Source organism: Ricinus communis, chromosome 2 (genome assembly GCF_019578655.1).
Source record: "Ricinus communis isolate WT05 ecotype wild-type chromosome 2, ASM1957865v1, whole genome shotgun sequence".
Lineage (NCBI taxonomy): Eukaryota > Viridiplantae > Streptophyta > Magnoliopsida > Malpighiales > Euphorbiaceae > Ricinus > Ricinus communis.
The window spans coordinates 20,552,403-20,563,933 of NC_063257.1; the positions used below are offsets into that span (position 1 = coordinate 20,552,403).

The 11,531-nt window shown below is 34.8% G+C and overlaps 2 pseudogenes; one reads left to right on the plus strand and one right to left on the minus strand.

Annotated features, from left to right (window-relative positions):
* The first annotated feature begins 1,171 nt into the window (after positions 1-1,171).
* On the plus strand, positions 1,172-3,709 carry LOC125369122 (annotated as a pseudogene).
* Positions 3,710-7,493: 3,784 nt separating this feature from the next.
* LOC112534391 lies at positions 7,494-10,660 on the minus strand (annotated as a pseudogene).
* Between the last annotated feature and the right edge of the window lie 871 nt (positions 10,661-11,531).

Consider the following 11,531-nt stretch of genomic DNA (forward strand, 5'->3'; position numbering starts at 1 on the left):
CCGAGAAGCCTAACTAGAAATAGTCGGTGGAGAAATCTTGTGTTATACATGGAAATCTTTCGGATGTCCGAATTATATCCCAAGTTCTTATTTGTGAAAAAAGAAAAGATAAAGGAGAGGTTTCTAATATTATTCCTTTTACATTAATTGATATTTGAAGGGGATTTTAGATGGAATGAAAGAATAAAAAATGGATTCAATTCGGGAAGGTTTAATTTCTAAATCACTTTTTCAATAGTATGTTCCAAGTTCCTTTAAATAATGAAGATCTGGTTTTAGGTTATGCTTCAAGAAGGATCCAACATAGTTTTTTTATACCTATACTGCTTAGAAATAGTGTTAAGTACTTAGAATTCGACCAGAGCACTTCCAATTTGTAGACTCCGTAACAAACAAAGATTTGAATGATTAGTTTTTTTTTTTCCAACTTTTAAGGGATACAATTTGCGATTTCAAAGTTTAGAATAACTTATTTTCTTCAAAAAAAGTAAGTATATTCAAAATTTAAAGGACGACAAATATGAAAATAAGAGCTTCTGTTCGTAAAATTTATGAAAAATGTCGATTGATACGTAGACGAAGGCGAATTATAGTAATTTGCTTTAACCCGAGACATAAACAAAGGCAAGGATAACCTTGCTAAGCGGAAATGCTCTAAAGGATCTGATGTACAAATAAAAAAAAAGGATCTATTTTGACATGAAATGGATATATCCATAGACCCCTCACTTATATTTATGAGATAATAAAATATGGCAAAACCTTTACCAAGAATTGGTTCATGTAAGAGTGCGCATAAAATACAAAAAGGAGTTATTCATGTTCAAGCAAGTTTCAACAATACTATTGTGACCCTTACAGATGTACGGGGTCGAGTGATTTCTTGGTCCTCCGCCGGCACCTGTGGATTCAAGGGCACAAGAAGAGGAACGCCATTTGCAGCTCAAATTGCAGCAAGAAATGCTATTCGAACAGTAGTAGGTCTGCAACGGGCAGAAGTCATGATAAAAGGTCCTGGTCTCGGGCGAGATGTAGCATTAAGAGCTATTTGCAGAAGTAGTATATTATTAAGCTTCGTTCGGGATGTAACCCCTAAGCCACATAATGGCTGCAGGCCCCTTAAAATAAGACGTGTTGTAAATATAAATATCGAAGAGATTTCAAGAAAAATAAATAATTCAATGATTTCAATATTATTATGATTCGAGAGAAAGTAACAATATCTACTCGGACACTACAGTGGAAATGTGTTGAATCAAGAACTGACAATAAGCGTCTTTTTTATGGATGCTTTATTCTATCACCACTTATTAAAGGCCAAGCCGACACAATAGGCATTGCGACGCAAAGAGCTTTGCTTAGAGAAAGCAAACGAACATGTATCACACGTGTAAAATCTAAGAAAATACCATATGAATTTTCGACTATAGCAAGTATTCAAGAATCAATACATGAAATTTTAATGAATTTGAAAGAAATTGTATCGAGAAGCAATTTGTATGGAACTTGTGACGCGTCTATTTGTGTCAAGGGTCCTGGATATATAACTGCTCAAGACATCATTTTACTGCCTTTTGTAGAAATAATTGATAATACATAGCATATCACTAGCCTAACAGAACTAATTGATTTGTGTATTGGATTACAAATCAAGAGACATCGCAGCTATCGTATAAAATCAACAAATAACTTTCAAGAGGGAAGTTATCCTATAAATTGTGTATTTATGCCTGTTCGAAATGTGAATCATAGTGTTCGTTCTTATGGAAATGGGAATGAAAAGCAAGACATACTTTTTCTCGAAATATGGACAAATGGGAGTTTAACTCCTAAAGAAGCACTTCATAAAGCCTCCCAAAATTTGTGATTGATTTAATTATTCCTTTTCTACATGCAGAAGAAGAAAACTTCCATTTAGAAAAAAATCAACATAAGGTTACTTTACCTCTTTTTACCTTTTATAATAAATTGACTAAATTAAGAAAAAATAAAAATGAAATAACATTAAAATACATTTTTATTGACCAATCAGAATTGACTCCTAAGATCTATAATTGCTTCAAAAGATCTAATATATATATGATGTGTGCTACTTGTGTTAGCTACAATCTAAGGCAATGTACCTATCGATGCAGTCTAGCACTAATGGCGAGTATCAAGGTCGTATTCCTCGGGAAAGTGAAAGCCCAGAGTTACTCCTTTGTTCTTTGTTATATTAACCTAAAATGAGTGATGAATAATTTCTAAACTAACTAATAGCTACAAGCTAAGTTCTAAGGGAGATGCAGGAGTAATTGATAACTAAAATAACCAAAACAAGAAAGCAAACCCAAAGGGAACCTAAACTAGTTGGCAATCAAACAAAAGATAAAGGATTGGTGAGTCTAATTATGGTACCCGTGGATGAATTCTTAACCGAATTCAGTTTCTCTCTCGAGATAACTGAATTCCTAAACCTAATAACCTAAAGTTGAAATCTCTTCCTAACGATTGATTCTTAAATTAGCATTAAGCTTTAATCCGCCTCTATTAAGCTTTGTTAATTCTTAATCCGGCTAGTTAATTATCCTTATCTCTAAGCGATTATTAACTAGTTCTTGCTATTCAAAATTCCAATTGCCAAATGGACTTCTCAATCACACAAAGCAATCTAAACACACAATTCACAACGTCTCATGACTAATGCATTATCTCATTAATACTGAAAGTAAGAAGAATACAAAACTAACCCAAACAATCCAACAATATAATACTAAGCCAACATAGTAAAGAAATCCTAATGGATTTAATCAATCTAGCTAATCATGTTCATTATCAAAATCCACAAGAATACAATTACAACAAAGAGTAAAGGTAGAGAAAACCCGATTACACCCTTGGATGAGAGTAAACAGCCTCAATTCCTCTTGCTCGAATTGAATCGATTCTTGTTCCTCTTGCTCGATTTGAAAACCAATCAACGAACCTCGCCCAATCTTCAATCTTTAAAGGGAATCCAATTAAAACCTTGATCCAAGTCTCCTCTTTCCTTGGTTTCAACTTAGAAAACCCCTAGAGAGAGAAAAATTAGGGTTTGGGATGTTCTCCCCCGCTCTCCTATCTTTTCTCTTGCTCTTTCTTTTAATTAATTCGTCCTGTCGCCGCGAACACGGCCGTGTTCCTGGCCGTGTTGGGAACATGGTTTAGTGTTCCTGGCCGTATTGGGAACACGGTTTGGTGTTCCTGGCCGTGTTACTCTCTGCGCTCGTGCTCCCTAACGCCTCTTCTTCTTTGATGTCTTATGCACCCAAAACGGCCGTGTTGGTGCCTATGTTGGGAACACAGCCAGTGTTGAAACCAACACGGCCATGTTCAGCTTCCTCATACTCGTACTTAGCTTGTTTCGGCAGCTTTGACGTCCAATTATGCTCCAATTCTTCCCTTTATCATTCTTTGACCTCTTTTGGACCTAATGCACACAAACAGATGCATAGGGTGAGTGTTGGGACCAATTCACATCCAAATGTCCAAAAAATCAATCTTAAAAACCCCATTTAGATGTGTGTATTTTACGCACATCAATATACATTATCGAGCCTTTTGAATAGGAGTCAAGAAGATCTTACAAAAATTGAACATTTTCGTATAGATGATGTAAAACATATATTGGGTATTCTAGAAATAGAAAAAATTTTGCAATTTAATCTTTTTACCAAAGAATAAAATATAAATATGATAGATGTTATCTAGGGAGAATTCACTTTGAAGCAACTATTCCCTAGATACACATACACATCATGATATTTTATTTTACAATTGAATCAATTTAAAAAAGACCTAAAGTTATGGATTTATCAATAGGCAATGTGATAGGCTATTTGTGTAGCTACAATCTAAGGCAGTGAACCTATCGATGCAGACTAGCACTAACGGTGAGTATCAAGGTCGTATTCTCGAGTAAGGGTGATCCTAGAACTACTATAGTGTCTTATGATATCTAACCCTAACAAAATCAATGAAGTTGTTATTCTATGATTAAATGTAAACAAGTGGTTAACTAAGTATTAGACAAACTGAAAGGATTTAGTGAAACAATCAAAGGAAAAAAGCAAACCCAAGGGGACCTAAACTAGTTGGATTTTAGTGAAGATAGAGATTATATTGATTACCAATCGCAATTACCCGTGGAAAAATTCTTAACTGAATTCGGTTTCCCTCTTGAGATAACCGAATTCCTAAACTTAAAAACCTAAAGTTGGAATCTCTTCCAAACGATCAATTATTAAATTAGCATTAAGCTTTAACCCGCCTTTATTAAGCTTTATTAATTCTTAATCCAGCTAGCCAATTACCCTTATCTCTAAGTGATCATTAACCAGTTCTTGCTATTCAAATTTCCAATTACTAAATGAATTTCTCAATTACATAAAGCAATCTAAACACCACAACTCACAATGTCTCATGAATAATGTGATTTCTCATTAATAATGAAAGCAAGAAGCGACAAGCATTGATAATCAAAGTCTCATAAATATTAAAAACAATCCAACAACATAGGAACCCCAATGGGTTTAACAAATTTAGTTACTCATACTAATAAGCAACACAAAGTAAAGAACAAATTCATAAAAGTAAATTGAAAGCATGTACACCCTTTTTCTTCAAGTTGGATGAAAAACCCTAAATTCTCAATTCCGAATGATGAACCCTAAATTGCCTCTTGAATGCCTCCAAATCTCTTCTTGATCTTTAATTTGATGTTAAAACCAATGTAAATCCTTCATTCAATAGATGAAATGGTCTTCTAAAGTCGAGTATTGAAGTTTGGGAAAAGATGGCTTATGCATGTATACATAAAATCAAGTCAGAAAATCGAACCCTCCACAAAAGAACTCAATTTTGCCTATATAAATGTTTCAGCATGACTGTGCTCAAGCCTGTGCTGGTCAACACGGTTGTGCCCAAGCCTGTGCTGGTCAGCACGGCCGTGCTCAAGCCTGTGCTGGACCTCCGAGTCCCGAAAAATCAGCCTCTTCTCCCTGACTGTGCCCTCGCTGGTGCTGAGCTACCATAAGCCATGATGGAGGCCATGGTGGGCCTCAAAAACCGTGCCGAAAGGTCACTTTTGAGGGTCAAATGTCAATGGTTCAACACGGCCAGAGTCTAGGCCGTGCTCAACCTTGAAATGCTAGCCTTTGCTCAATTTTGATGGATTCTAGTCCGTATTCGCACGTATCTCCCTCAAATACTAATAATGTCCATCGATGATCACCTGAAACATGAAAGGAACCAAAACACAAGTGATTCTAGTATAAAACAAGATAACTATGCACAAAAATGGAAGTAATTAAGCATATAAACATGTGTAAAACAATGCATATCAAATCACCCCACACTTAAGCTTTTGCTTGTCCTCAAGCAATCAATAACTTAATACATATACAAGCAACAATCACCCCTCAAAAATCCATGCTAAAGTTCATAACTCAACCTTATTCAACATATAAAGAATGAAACTCAAGTAACTAACAAATTATACACCTTCAAAGAAAAACTATAATAATACCATCTCGAAGTACAACTTATATAACAATTCAGTATTAAAGACTAGGAACCATTGCCTCACAAGAATCTCTCAAATCACTCACAGTGTTTACAGTTAACAAGAAAATTCCCTCAACGCAGTTGCACACAACCTGTTTACCATAAGCTTGCTCATCAATCTCATCTTTACTACTGTGAATAAATGAATAACAAAATCAAAGGGTCTTTACAAGGATTGAAATGTGGCTAAGGTAAAGGTAAGAATATTTGTATAGAAGTGTAAAGTATACTGAAAAATCGTGCAATTATTTAAAATGAATGCTTCAGGAGCTGAATGCCAAAACAACAAAAAAATACTCACTAAGCCTTATTTGAAGTAAAGGATGCTCACAATAATTAAATTCAAAAAAGCTAAGACCTAAGAAATAAGTTAGAATATTTTTTTCTTTTTCTTTTTCTTCTTTTTTCTTTTTTTTATCATATATATATGCCACAATAGCTTACAGAGGGGCTACATGATTAGTGACATAAACAATGAGAACAGTTATCCAATTTGGATTGCAGGGACCACCAAAGAATGATTAAAAAGGCTAAGTGAATTTATAACAAAAGTAGGCACTATGATTCCATAAAAGAAAAAGCATAACACATAATTATTCAGTATACAGGGTGAAAGAAAAAGAAAAATGTATATAATGGTGTATGTGTAGTGTATAGGTGCAAATTATAAAGAAAAGGTTAAGGCTCAAAACTGGCTGACTAATGGAAACAAAGGGTAGGCTTTTGGCCAGATGTGGTGAATTCCTAAGTTGCCCAAATCATCTAATGGTATTCGAAATTCATGTAACCTCAACAAGCATTACAGAGCAAGTTCTAAAAATAAAATTAAGTGCAGCACACACTCAAATAAGAAAAATGATGAGCATAATGTGCAATGGATGCTCAAATTTTGGTTCAAAAAGTCACGTTTGAAGTGGCTAAAATTTGCAATTGGTTCTCAGACTTATCAATTGAATCATCACATAAATTGTATAAGAGATTGGCATAATCAAAGTTCAAAGTTGAAGGTTGTAAATTTGTAAGGAACTCAAGTAACACCGGTTTAACCCAGCCAAATTGACATATTGAATACAATGAAATTACTTTCTAAGAACAAAAATTGAAAGGAGAAATCAATTACTAGTGTGTGAATTAAGTCATTAATTACGAAAGAATAAACTAAGCTTAAATGTCATGAAGAACACAGGTCCTGACATCCTAAAAATAGACAACACCAGTGATAGCAATTTCAGACACATCCAAAAGTCATGGGAAAGAGAACAGAATATACGGTTTACCCACACCCACCCCACACTTGACGAACACACTATCTTTAGTGTAAAACGAAGTGGGTACCCTGCATGGGATGTAGAAATAAAGAAACATTACATGGATGAAAAATAAAGTAAATCAACCCAGAAAATAAAAAGAAGATCTAGGGGGACTGCCCTGATCATCCGCCGAGGCTGGTGGAGTGGAAATTTGGTGGGTACTCGGCATGAGTTGAAAATGAAAAATAAAAAAATAATAGAAACTGAAAATTAAAATTAAATAAAATATGAAAACTAAAACTAATAAAATGTTTCAAAATAAAAAAATAAAATGTTAAAAACATAAAATAAAATTTGGGGTGCTTCCCAAAAGCGCTTCTTTTTGTCTCGAGTCATTTAGCTGGACTTGGTAACCCCTCCTTTCGTGTGCGGGTTTAGCTTGCTCTGCGGTCCAATTGCCAGGTTATTGATATCATCTATAAGAATGTAGGTTGGGCAAAAAGTGAGGCTAATCCTTGGATTGTCAGCATTTTCCCAAGCGAACCCCTATAGGTACTCCCTTAGAAAGGGTAAAGGCATCTCCCTCTCCTCAGGTGTCAAGTCCACTGCTAAACTGACAAGCAACCTGAAATCCTCATCCAGATATGCATAGTTGAGATGTTATGGAAGATCTTTCAGCTCGAGTATTGGTGGTTCCTCAAGTGATGGTCTCAACTGATGCACACCTACCCTGTCAATCTCACGAAATTCCACAGTATTGTCGCTTGGCTCGTGTGCTAACCAAAATTCAAGCTGCTCCAATACCTCCTCATTTGAAAACTCATGCGCATCTTCCATTAGCGAAGCAACTTCTAAAAGGTTTATTCGATCAGAATTAGACCTCCTGGTCATACACTACCTGTAATTAACAAGGTAGCAACCAAAGAACATAGGAATGAATAAAATAATAAAGAATAAGAAAAAAAAGAAATGAAAAGACATAAAATAAAAATGGCTAGATTAACACAAATACAATTTCATTCTAGTTCACACAAAAGTGTTTCCCTGGCAACAGCGCCAAAAACTTGATAGGCTATTTGTGTAGCTACAATCTAAGGCAGTAAATCTATCGATGCAGACTAGCACTAACGATGAGTATCAAGGTCGTATTCTCGGGTAAGGGTGATCCTAGAACTACTACAGCGTCTTATGATATCTAACCCTAACAAAATCAATGAAGTTGTTATTCTATGATTACATGTAAACAAGTAGTTAACTAAGTGTCAGACAAACTGAAAGGATTTAGTGAAACAATCAAAGGAAAAAGCAAACCCAAGGGGACCTAAGCTAGTTGGATTTTAGTGAAGATAGAGATTATATTGATTACCAATTGTAATTACCCATGGACGAATTCTTAACTAAATTCAGTTTCCCTCTCGAGATAACTGAATTCTTAAACTTAAGAACCTAAAGTTGGAATATCTTCCTAACGATCGATTATTATATTAGCATTAAGCTTTAACCCGCCTCTATTAAGCTTTGTTAATTCTTAATCCGGCTAGTCAATTACCCTTATCTCTAAGTGATCATTAACCAGTTCTTGCTATTCAAATTTTCAATTACTAAATGAGTTTCTCAATTACATAAAGCAATCTAAACACCACAACTCACAATGTCTCATGAATAATGTGATTTCTCATTAATAATGAAAGCAAGAAGAGACAAGCATTGATAATCTAAGTCTCATAAACATTAAAAATAATCCAACAACATAGGAACCTAAATAGGTTTAACAAATTTAGTTACTCTTACTAATAAGCAACACAAAGTAAAGAACAGATTCAGAAAAGTAAATTGAAAGCATGTACACCCTTCTCCTTCAAGTTGAATGAAAAACCCTAAGTTCTCAATTTCGAATGATGAACCCTAAACTGCCTCTTGAATGCCTCCAAATCTCCTCTTGATCTTCAATTTGATGTTAAACCCAGTGTAATCCTTCCTTTAATAGATGAAATGGTCTCCTAAAGTCGAGTATTGAAGTTTGGGTAAAGATGGCTTATGCATGTATATGTAAAATCAAGTTAGAAAATCGAACCCTCCACAAAAGAACTCAATTTTGCTTATATAAATGTTTCAGCATGGCTGTGCTCAAGCCTATATTGGTCAGCACGGCTGTGCCCAAGCCTGTGCTGGTCAGCACGGCCATGCTCAAGCTTGTGGTGGACCTTCGAGTCCCGAAAAATTTCTTCTCCCTAACCGTGCCTTCGCCGATGCTGAGCCACCACATGCCGTGATAGAGGCCGTGGTGGCCTTGGAAACCTTGCCGAAAGGTCACTTTTGAGGGTCAAATATCAATGGTTCAGCACGGCTAGAGTCCAGGCCGTGCTCAACCTTGAAATGCTAGCCTTTGCTCAATTTTGATGGATTCTGGTTCGTATTCGCAAGTATCTCCCTTAAATACTAATAATGTCCGTCAATGATCACCTGAAACATGAAAAGAACCAAAATACAGGTGATTCTGGCATAAAACAAGATAACTACGCATAAAAATGAAAGTAATTGAGCATATAAACATGTGTAAAACAATGCATATCACAATGTTGCTCCAATACCTAACCAAAGGGCTACTGCAATACCAACAAAGGAGACAGAAAATCTTTCTTTTGTCTATATCCAGTTCATCCTTTAGAACCATATCACATCCCAAATCTGGTGAAATAGGATGAATTAAGACGGTATTTTGTTAATACATGATTATCTTGAATATATTAACTATTTCTTTATTTTTCGATCGCCTGGAAGGAACAAAAGAAACATCTTGTTCTTTTTTCAACAATTTCTGATCTCTAGTGAACCTCCCAGTAGGATTCAAACCCAGCTGAAGTTTTGACGATCTGTCAAAGAAAAAAGAACGAATGAATCTTGTAGGATTCCCAAGAAATTATTCGATTTCTTCAGGAAGCAAATGATTATTCATCTCCTTCTCACATTTTGTTATAGCCGGGACATTAAGGAATATCTAGAAAGGCATTTAGGGAGTCGATCTGATTCTATCTCTATTCGTTCCGTTTGAAGAAAGGAAGGATCCCAAAGAATCGATCTTTCTTTTAGTTGTTGAATCTTTCTTTGATTGATCAATGTATGATATTCTGAATCCTCATTACTAATGGAATCGAAATGATCTCTGGATTGATCAGAAGATCCTTTCAATTGGTTAGAATTTGTTCTTTGAATGAAACTAGATCTTATGGAATCATATTGAATATTTGACGACATATTCTATGCCTTACTAAAAACCGAGTACTAGAAATTCCTAGAGGCATGCCATCAGAAAAGCTTCCTTGATTGATTGGATAGATCAAGAGAACAATAGTAGCAGCTGCAACAGGAGCTGAATATGTAACAGCAATCTAAGGGCGCATACCTAGACGGAAATTAAGCTCCTATTCATGGCCCATGTAACAAGCTACACCAAGTAAGAAGTGTAGAACAATTAGCTCATAAGGACCGCCATTGTATAACCATTCATCAACAGACGTCGCTTCCCATATTAGGTAAAAGTGCAAACCTATAGTCGCAGAAGTAGGAATAATGGCACCATAAATAATATTATTTCCATAAAGTAAAGATCTAGAAACAAGTTCACGAATACCATCAATATCTACCGGAGGGGCAGCAATGAAAGCGATAATAAATACAGAAGTTACGATCAATAAAGTTGGGATCACCAGAACACCAAACCATCCTATGTAAAGACGATTTTCAGTGCTGGTTATCTAGTTACAGAAGCAACCCCATAGGCTTTTGCTTTTACGTCTCTCTAAAATTGCAGTTATGATAGAATCTTGGTTTATTTAATCATCAGGGACTCCTAAGCACAAGAATTCTCTATAAAAGGAAATAAATCGAAATAGATGATTGAGGACTTGTTATTCAACAGTATAACATGACTTATATATCCGTGTCAACCAATATCAACATTGATGGATATAATTTTATGATCTTATCTATCCATCATTGATCTAAACTTTTTTCACTAAATTTGAAGTGAATTAAAAAATAGAATTCAATGTTCTATTTATATATTATGATATTATTATATAGATATATAGATATATTATATATCTATGTAGAATATGGAATTTATATATTAGATATTAGAATTTGTATTTCTATATATTTATAAGTCGATATCAAATTAAATAAAGAATCCTATAAAAAAATCCCATATTCTTTTAAGAAAATATATTTCAAGTTTCCAACTCAATAAAATATGGGATTCTTTATAAAAGAAAATATATTAATTCCCCCCCCCCCCCACATAACCGTGATTTTGAATCAAAAGAGAGATTTCAAGAAGTGGCATATCTATTCACTCTATCAGTAACCGAGCCGAATGTAGTGCATCATAATGGATTTACCTTTTTTATTGATTCTACGGATTGGATAAAAAATAATTCTTGAATGAGGTATCCAACTCCGGGGATGAATCAAAAAAGAAATCTTTATTGGTTCTACCTCGGTCTATTAGTGAACTATCTCTCTAGGGATTGTGAAAGATGTTCCACTAGAAATATTCTTGTTATTGCTCTGAATAAATTAAATACATGCATTAAGATATGAAGGCTTCTTATTCCACAACAACGAAAGCACTTTTTTACTCTTTCATATACTAGGGGATTTCACTTGAAAAATAAAATGTTCTGTACTAATGGATTC